Genomic DNA, 10,407 nt, shown 5'->3' on the forward strand with positions numbered 1-10,407 from the left:
ATGTAAATTGTTATTTTTCTTTTATTGGGTTTTCCTGTTTAAATATTTGACTGTTTTTTTTTATTAGTACTTTGTCGTGACGTCGCGACACAGTGTTCCAGACATCCGTGAGATCCATCGCGTACAACGTATCCGCCGTGTGTAATTCACGTAGGGGCTGGCGAAACGTCCATCAGTTCGTAATCTACCTGCACATTTGCGGTCGCCGAGTACATAATCAGTTGGCACTTTAATATTCGCGTGCACCAAACTGACCGAGGCCCTCCAGATACGGGCTGCCCCAAGGCTCCAACTCTATTCCAGCTCTAGATTTATGTCGTATCGCATCAACAAAGGCAAGCTGCTACCCCAAGGGTGCCATTACAGTTCCTGTTACTCGATTCCTTAATTGCGTGGACATGAAACAGGAATTTTTATGAGTCGCATTCGATGCATTCGAAGCCAATTGGTGCCGATGAAAAATTATTGGACGAGCGGCGCCAGTTTAAAGGCGTCAGATCGAAATAATCGTGAACTGAAAAATTATTCAGAATTATGCGTGAAGTTAACAGCGATTATGGCGAACGCAGGCACACACACACACACATCAAAGCTTATTAATTTCTGTTACGGTGTTATAAAAATCGTGAAATCGTGGCGGTCATAAGCGGACACGGACACGGGGTGTGTATGCGTGATGGGGGATGCAAATGCGAGCTAACTACCAGAATAATTTGGCCTGAACACGTTGCGCTTATGATTTTGATTTACATTAATTTCATATTTTTCAACATAAAGCCTAATCAATATTTAAATTTTTCATGTAGACTGCGTTCACGGTCACGATTCCTTTGCCACCCTAAAGCGGCGAAGTCCAGTAACTCAATGTGTTTTCGATAAAATAGTTTGTAACGTGTTACTACGTGTAACTAATTTGTTTTCGGGGCTGAAAAGGGAAAACGTTGAGGTACGTTGAATTTACAATTCAGTCAAAGGATATTTTTTTATGAAAATTTTTCTTAATGCGTCAAATTAGTGTAATATTTTTGATCTTTTGGTAATTTTTCTTAAAAAATCTTATTAATTAAAAAAATAAAATTTTAACTTTATTAAATGACTAACATAAATATAATAGAATATATTTTTTTGTTAACTGTTTTTAATATGAAACAAAGTATAGTAAAAATATTTTTTTTAAATTTACTAAAAATTAAATATACATTTAATGTTTTTGTATCATTTCAATAACAAAACTCAAATATTTCATTATTTTTAAAGATATTAAATATAATAACTATTAAAATATTCATACATATAAATGTATTGTTATTTATTGGTTTATTAGACATAAATAAGAGAATATTCAATTCAACATTCTCGAAATTGTTTTTAAGTATATTTTTTACATTTTAAAAATTTTAGTGATTCATTTATAAAAGTAATTAATTTAATGGAACGTTGAACAGGTATTATATCTTTGTATTTATTTTTAAATATTGATTAATATTGATATAATTTAAATAATATATATATATTTACTCATACGTATATTCTTTTTAACAAACATACTTTTACACAAATATTAAAAATAGAATAAAATAATCATATATTTCAATATTTTTTATATTTATCAATTAAATGAAAACTATTTTTTTTTTTCAATTTTTAATTTGGCTAAGTATGAATAACATACCAAACTTAAAATATTTACAATAAAAATAAAATAAATTACAGGAAATAGGATATTTATTAATTTTTTTTTTAATTATTTTGTTCAAATTTAAACTTTTTAAAAATAAATTATAAATAAAAATTATAAAAAATATTAAAATATATATTTTTTCATTTATTATATATTTTATTGTAACTGAATATAAAAATATATAAAAAAACTTAATATAAAACGTATTTTTGTTTAATGCTTAAAAAAATAATTATATACAATAAATCAAAAAAAAAAACATTTTAAAATGATAAGAGTTTCTTTAATTTCTAATATTCTGTTAAACAAATTATCTTTTTATAAAAATTAAAATTTTTATGATCTAATTAAATTTTATACAAAAAATATTTCTGTAGGATTACGAAAGGAACTAAATTTGTTATTTTTTTAATAAATTATATAAAAATAATCAAAAAATTAACTCCTTTATTTTTGGATATTTATTCTTAATTATTTAATTATCAAATTATTGTTTTTGATTTTTCTTAATTAATGTTTATTGTTTTTTTATAATGTTAGTATTAAACTATATGTCAATTTGTAAGAAAAATAATCTAATCTAAATCTATTAATTTATCCACATTTTATTATTATTATCGTTTCTAAATTTTAAATTAAAATTCTTCAAATTACTGATATAATTTTGTATACATCGAAATCTTATTAAATAAAGTTTCTTCATAAAAATCTAAATCAATTAAATTATGCATTATTTTCTTAATTTTTGTCTAAATTTTATAGTAAAATACTCAAAATTTATACTACTACTTAAGGGAATATTAAATAACCTAAATAATTTTATTTTTTTAATGAATGCAATATTATGTACATCTAAACAAATTTTATTAATAAAAAATATGTTCAAATAAACAACTTTGATTTTACTTTACAAGAAGGCCAAGAGTTATAATTTACAAAAATATATATATTAATATAAATGAATCACATATTATGTAATTAAAACAAATTATTTGTAATGACGACAATTATAATTATTATTATTAATTTGTCGTACCTCTGAATACGTAGAAATTAACTCCCAAAATATTTATTCTTAAAAATAAGGTAACCACGTATAACAACGATGAAAGTATCAATTAAACGAGCTCCCGTTTTATGGATACGATACCGTTATGATTCTATAATTGATAACTGAAAATCGAGGTGGTAGCAAAAATCCGATGTGCTACCTGTTGGTACGGCACCGCGTTGGGTGGCTTCATTAGGCACCCAATACCATTCGGACCGTCGGGGACATTCTTTTCTTCTCCCACAAATAAATTACACGAATTATTAATGTAATCATCGATTATTATTGGGGAACGCCCGCTGCGCGACGATGGAAGCTAGCATCTGATGTCACGGTTAGTTTTTATCAAGTCGCCAGCATTTGAAAGGTTAATTGCTCGGTGATTTGAATATCTGGCGGAAATTGTGGACGATTGACAGATATGAAAGATGTTATCGACCACTCTGATAGACCACGCGGTCGTGAGAAAACACTGCTTTTTATAATGGTTTATTAAAATAATATAATTGTTAATTAATAGGATTTATGTTTTTGTTATATTCAGTTATACACATTTGATGTTTTATTAATTAATTTTAATTTTGAGGCAGACGCAACCATAATATTTAAAACTGTTTTTTCTTTACACGGGTACTAAAATACTTGGTTGAAATATTAAAAATGGACAATAAACTAAGAATTAGTGGCAACAACAAGTACATATATTTAATACAACACAATTAATCTTTTATTAGTTAGTTAGTTTTATTACAATAAATTTATTAATGGAATCATCGATTTATAAATAAAAATAAAATTGAATAAGTTAAGAAAAATTATACGAGGTTAATCGACTGTTAATAAAAATCAATACAAATTTGACTCCGATGACAAAATAATGATGATGACATGCACAAATAAAATAATGGTAAATATAATGATTTAATGTAACAGGATAATGTAATTTTTTTAGAAATATACATGGGGGATAAAAATATTTAAAAAAGTCGTGGTTAATAATTTATCAAATACAAATTAACGTGTGAATAGTTGTCGAATCATATTTACCTACAAATATATATTTTCCTGAGTATTTTTTAATAATATTTATTTATTTATATGTATATAAAACTAAACTATAAATAAAAACTTTTTATTTTAAAGATTATTTGTAATCAATTTGGTTTTTGCTATTTTGGATAAACTTACACATTTGAAATAATTAAATAATAAAATAAAATAAATTATTATTTTAATAGTTATGTAGAAAAAACAATAAATAAAATTAATTATTCTCTATTAAATTTTTAATTAAATCAAGTTCTATACTTAAAAGTTAAAAAATAACAAAATTTACTAGAAGTTTCAACTGTTTTCTTTGAATCTTTAACATAATTATATTCACAAATTATTTTTTGTTTTTTTAGCTTTTACTATAATGCAAAATTATGAAATTATATATGAATTAATTGAATTTATTAATATAATTATGAATAATAAATTATCATTTTTTTATAAATTTATCTTTAATTAATAATTACTAGAATAAAATTATTTCAAGTCGAATATGAAAATATATATGAATTTTGAATTTTAATAAATTATTTTTCTGATTCAAATGACGTTTATATTTTTTAGAATTAATAATATTTATTTACAAAGAAATGTAATTTAAAAATAAAGTGCTGTTGGAATTTACACTGAATTCACAATGTGAAGTATTAATTATATTGTTATAGTATTAATTTATTTTATTTAAATTAATTATTATTTTTTATCATTTTCATTCTTTTATTGCTTTTAATTTTTCAATTATCGTTTGAATTTTTCAGAATCCTACCACCAAAAATTATAATTATTTATCATTCCAAATTTTATTACGTTTTGTATTTTAAAAATGGTTTTTAAAATAAATAAAAATATTTGAGTGTTGATACTGAGTATCTGTTTCTTGAACATTATATTTGGTATTTTCATTATGTTATATCTGTTAATCCCAATTAAATTTTAAATAAATAATTAAATTTGTTATAATGGAATCATTTATATTTCTTGTATAATTTCTTGTAAAAGTTGCATCAAAAATTTTTAGATAAAATTTGTTTTTACGTACATTGTTCCCATGTTTTCAGTTTACAACCTCTTTTAGCTGAAGATTATTTAATATTATTTTGTAAAACAATATTTCACAATTTAAAAAAGAAAAAAGGCAAGAAGAGCAAAAATTTTGTATATAAATGTTAAAAAAAGAGATTTTTTATGTTAATAAATATAGCTCACTTACAAATAAATACAATAAAGTCTTATAATCATATAATAACTAACAATTTTAATCAATAACAATTGTATGGTTTTTATGAAACAACAATATTTTAAATTAAGAGTTATCAGTAGTACCAAAAATTTTGAACAAATTAATGAATAATTAAAAAAATAATATTGTAAATTTTACTATAAAACAAAATATCATTGTTTTTAATTCGAAAATAAAACATTTTCAACAATCAACAACATCAAGAGGATAAATTTACAATATTATTAAAAGTTTAGATCAAAAATTTTGTAGATGAATGTTAAATAAAAAAGGAAAAATAATAGTTGATATTAATAAATTAACTTTTAGAATCGTATGACAACCAACAATATTTTAATATTAAGAGTTATCAGTAGTACCAAAAAAATTCAGGAAACTAATGAATAATTTTAAAAAGCTCTAAACTTTTAATAATTAGTAATTATTATTAATAACCTATGTTTCTATCAAAAATAACATCTGTGTTTTAAATTCAAGTATGAATAAAAAGTTTTTTTTTTTATTTTCAAGAGCGTAAATTTACAATATTATTTTGTAAAATATTATTAAATAAAGAAATAAGATTTATGAATCAATCAACTGAAAAGAGAAAAAAAGCAAGAAGAGCAAGAATTTTGTAGATGAAGAATTTTTCATAGTATTAATAGATTTCACTAAAATAATATTTAATAATGTTGAGAGGATTAATAAAAAAAATTAGAAAACTTCAAGATTTAAGAATATTGCAAAATTTACCGGATTTATCTTTGTACCAAACAAATAAACATTGCTGTTTCCAAATCGAGTACGAATAAATAGAATTTTTTGTTAGTTTTAAGATGATTCAAACAAGAGAAAATGAAATGTATAAAATTCGTTTATATGCGATAATAGATCTTAGTTTTATCATTAAATTTCATGTATACCAGATGTCAACGAATCCATTAGACAAGACTTAACTTCTAGGACACTCAGTATATGAAAATGAGATCTGGTCTAGGTAAATGGTATGGAGAGAGGAGAGATTTCACATACTTTTTCTTTTCGGTCACTTCAGATATCATCGTAAATGGTTTAATTTTCGAATTTTTAAATGGGGTACCCTGTATATTTTTACATTTCTCTTAAATTATTATCCAGTATTTGGCTAGTAATAATTATATAATAATTATAATATATATAAATATATGAAGTTATTGTTAAACCAATCACAAATAAATTGGTATTGTTAGATTCGTCAAGTCCTCTTTTCGAAAAGTGCCTGTCAAACAATTATTGCCATTTGAAAAAAAAAAGTAGTTAGTCTGTTGTCTGTCAAACTAATCACTGAATCTTTGCGATTGTAATTTTCTGAAGTCCTTAGATTAGTTTGAGTCCGATCACGACTATCTGGATGCAATTTTAAAAATAGCTCAAAAAAATCAAGTAGGCGTAAAATGTATTTTAAATGTTACAGTCTGATCGAGAATAGTCTCAGAAATCCAAAAATGTGAAAATATACAGGGTATTCCTTTTAAAAATTCGAAAACGGAACCATTTCCGGTGAAATCGGAAGTAACTGGAAAGTGAAAAATATGCGAAAACCCTCCTCTCTCCATACCATATAGCTATACTAGATATCACTTTGATATACTGAGTGTTCTAGAAGTTATGCCTTGTCAAATGGATTCGTTAACACCAGATATTTTAATTTTAATTAATATTGTTACCAGTTAATTTTATTTATTATTAAAATAGGTTTACAAAAATACACACAAGGTAAAATTTAACACTCGTACTTTTAAATTTCCGTTTTAGTGCAGCAGCAAATAAAAATTGTGTCCGACGTTCAACCTATTCAGCGTTCAGGAAATTTACAAGGTGACTTACATTCTGGTGCTAAATCAAACAACGTGTAAGCTCGAAAGTTCGGTCACGGTGGCTGATTCCCGCACACCTTAAACCAGTGCTTTTGAAACGCCGCCGCGGCGCTCATTTAGAAAAAGCGTGACGCAGGGTCGTTAGCGCGCTTTTCTGATGTAAATTGTCCACCTATAGGCCGATTAAACGTATTAAGCGTGCCGTTTTCCACGCGAAACCGATCTACGATACGCAAATCTCGCGGCGCACACAAAACACTACACACACACCAAATCTAAAAAACCCCATTTTCTTCGGCAACATTATGCCGCGGTATCAATTACCCGCCGGCCGGTTAATTGCCGACGACAATGCCAGAAATGTGATGTAAGCCGTTGTAAATGTACAAACGATTCCGGTTCACGCACTCGAATTGCAAGGCGAATTATTCGCGATTTCAGGTTGGCGGTGGCGTGTGTGCAACGATAAAAAAAATTATGGGTACAATGTCGCCATTGATTGAACTGTGTTTAATTTTGCATTTAATTATGAGGAATTCGTAGAAGAAATCCCCCCACGTAATGCACGTTTCGTTTTCCGTCAACACGTCTTGAAAAACGACCAAGTGTAAGTGCAATTAAACTATATAATGATCGTGGTAATTCTCTTTTAAAATTATTTAATACTATAGTAAATTTAATCATAAATTACTACAAATTAGTCAAGGTAAAATATAAAAAATATTATTTTAAAGGTTGATTTCTATAATTTATATAATTTTTAAAAACCATTGTTGTGTCAAATTTTGAATTTCCTTGATAGAAATTATGTTTTTTGCTCAAATCACTTGGGAATTCGTAAGGGGTTGTCAACATCTGATATAATAATATATATGTTGTTGCTAATGTTATTGAGACTTTTGAAAACATTTTTTGACCTGAATAAGGCTTTTAATTGCGTATGACATGAGATTTTGTTGCATAAATTATTTTACTAAGGTTTTGATTCAAAAAGCACTTCTTAGTGTCTAATCTGAGCAATCGTGTCCAATGAGTTCATTGCAACAATTAAACGTCTAATGGAAAAAGAATATTCAATGGAGTTCCTCAAGGATCGGTCCTTGGACCACTACTATTTTGGATTTTTAATAACGACCTTCCTATGTTCTTAAATGAGTTGGACGTTACTCTGTACACACATGATTCTTCTTTGCGATTAAAATCATCATCACTTAGATATGTGGTTAGTTCTAGCCAGCAACATTTAAATCACGCGAAGCATTGGTGTAATATGTACAAATATATTTAAACGATAGTAAATCGGTCAACATGCTGTTTACTCTTAACACTGAGAAACTAACCGAGATCTCTGCTCATAACACATTTCTGGGTGTTACTTTGGGGTAAACTCTATAGGAATATATACCTGCTGAAATATTTGATCCTCTCGCTGTCTCAGTCAGTTTTGAGGTCTACTGATTAGGCACTGGCCAATTCTTATCTTTCCTACGCGGTTCTTTCTTAGGTATACTCATCGAGAACGTCCAGGTTATTAGGACTCCAGAGACGTGTGTTGAGAGTGTTGGGTGGGCTTGCTTATGAGGAAGATTGCAAACATTGTTTTATTGGATTGCGTAATCCTACTTTGCCAAGACTATATATTTTTAGGTGTCTTTGATTTGTACTCGAAGGCAGGCAAAGTTATCATACACGTGATTCGATCCGTGACCACGACATTAGATCAACTGAGAATGTTGACTTACCGACACTGTCTCGGTTAAAACAACTCAATTTTTTGGAATAAAATTTTATAATAATTTACCTTATTCTGTTAAGTATCCGACTGTCGATAAATTTGCTAGTGTTCTTCACTGTGTTTCGTCATTTAAGTAATTCTAATATTCCTTGTTTTACATTTTTAATCGTTTCATTTACAAGCATTTCAAACTGGATGAGAAAAGAAAATTATATGATGAAAAGAAAAATAAATGAATATTAAAAAAAAAAAAATATGTGTAAAGAAGTTCCACTGGAATTTTTACATTTTCTATCAGTTGGATCTCCTCGTATATGAAAGTAGCGATATTCCACATTACATTTACTCGTCCCTGAAGCTTTCAAATCTTCTTTCTACTTCAGTAATAGGTTGATGAAACCTTTCATCTCATTCATCCCCTAGATTTTGTAAAAAGAAAACAAAATGATTGAAAAGAAAGTTAATCGTAATTGTCTTATTAAAACTTGTAGACTAAGTATATCATTCATACAATTAAAATTATAGGGTACTTCATATACGCCATCAATTTTTTTTATCCGAATCTGCTAGACATCAAAATTAATTTATTTTTCAAAAAATACATATCTTTTCAGGGAATTACTACATAATACTACAGAAACATAATTTATTTGAGAAAATATGTCATATAAATCAAATAAAAAATTAATAAATATTAATTAACTAGAAATTTTCTACTCATTTTCAATTCTCGTAATTGACTCTAGTCAATAATTTATTTGAACATACATCGAAATAAACAAACACTGTTGTCATCTTTTTCTGTCATATTTCTCTCATATTCATCTACTAATTAACTTTTAAAGCTTTATATTCTAAAACCAGATATAAAATAATAAAATTCTTGAGAAAAATATTTTCTATAAATTTAAACATAAAATTTATTTATTTTTAATTTGTTTAAGAAAGTATATATAAAAAATGAACAAATATTTAATTTACTACAAAATTTCACGTTTTAACAATTTTTATTTTTTTGGCAATTTTAGCAAACCAAATAATTTATTTTAACAAAAATCGAAATAAAAAAATAATTTTTATCATTTTTTTCTGAAAATGAAGTTTCTCTTATATTTAATAAAGCTTTGGTAGTTTGAATCACGATACGTCAAAATATATATTGTGTCCTTCTTCCTTATTAAATATACCAAAATCTCAAAACTAAAGAAAATAATACTTGTAGATAAAGAGAAATTGAAAAAGTAATTTAATTCATTTTCCCACAAAATATATTTAATAGAGAAATGTAATATTCTTGTCGGTACTGCATTTAAAACATTAATTTAACGTATGCTTAACATCACATGGTAAAATTACCATTTATCATATAACTAAAGCTATCTAAAAACAAATTTAATTATGAAAATTTCCAATTATTCATTCTATAACTACCTCATGCATAAACTACCAACAGTCTACTTTTCTGCACCGTGACGACATTTCAATAACTGAATTATTTATTCGCCCAAAGCCCGTTTCTCGTTCATCTTTCCAAGATCAAACGATATGATTGATATTTGATTGGGGCAATCGCAACGATCCAAAGAAGCGCCGACGTTCAAATAAACTCAATAAAATGCGTCCCGCGGGAGCCAGGAATAACATCTAATTAAGCGACTTAAATGTAAATGAGTCCTCGGGATTGTCGTTTTTTCTTCGATGAGGCCCCCGGAATGTACTTGCTAATAAGGACATATTTTATTTACTGTTAATATTATGTAATGTTTAATTTTGATTATTTTTTTTTATTTTTCAGGTCGACATTCAAGA

This window comes from Aethina tumida, chromosome 1 (genome assembly GCF_024364675.1).
Source record: "Aethina tumida isolate Nest 87 chromosome 1, icAetTumi1.1, whole genome shotgun sequence".
Taxonomy (NCBI): domain Eukaryota; kingdom Metazoa; phylum Arthropoda; class Insecta; order Coleoptera; family Nitidulidae; genus Aethina; species Aethina tumida.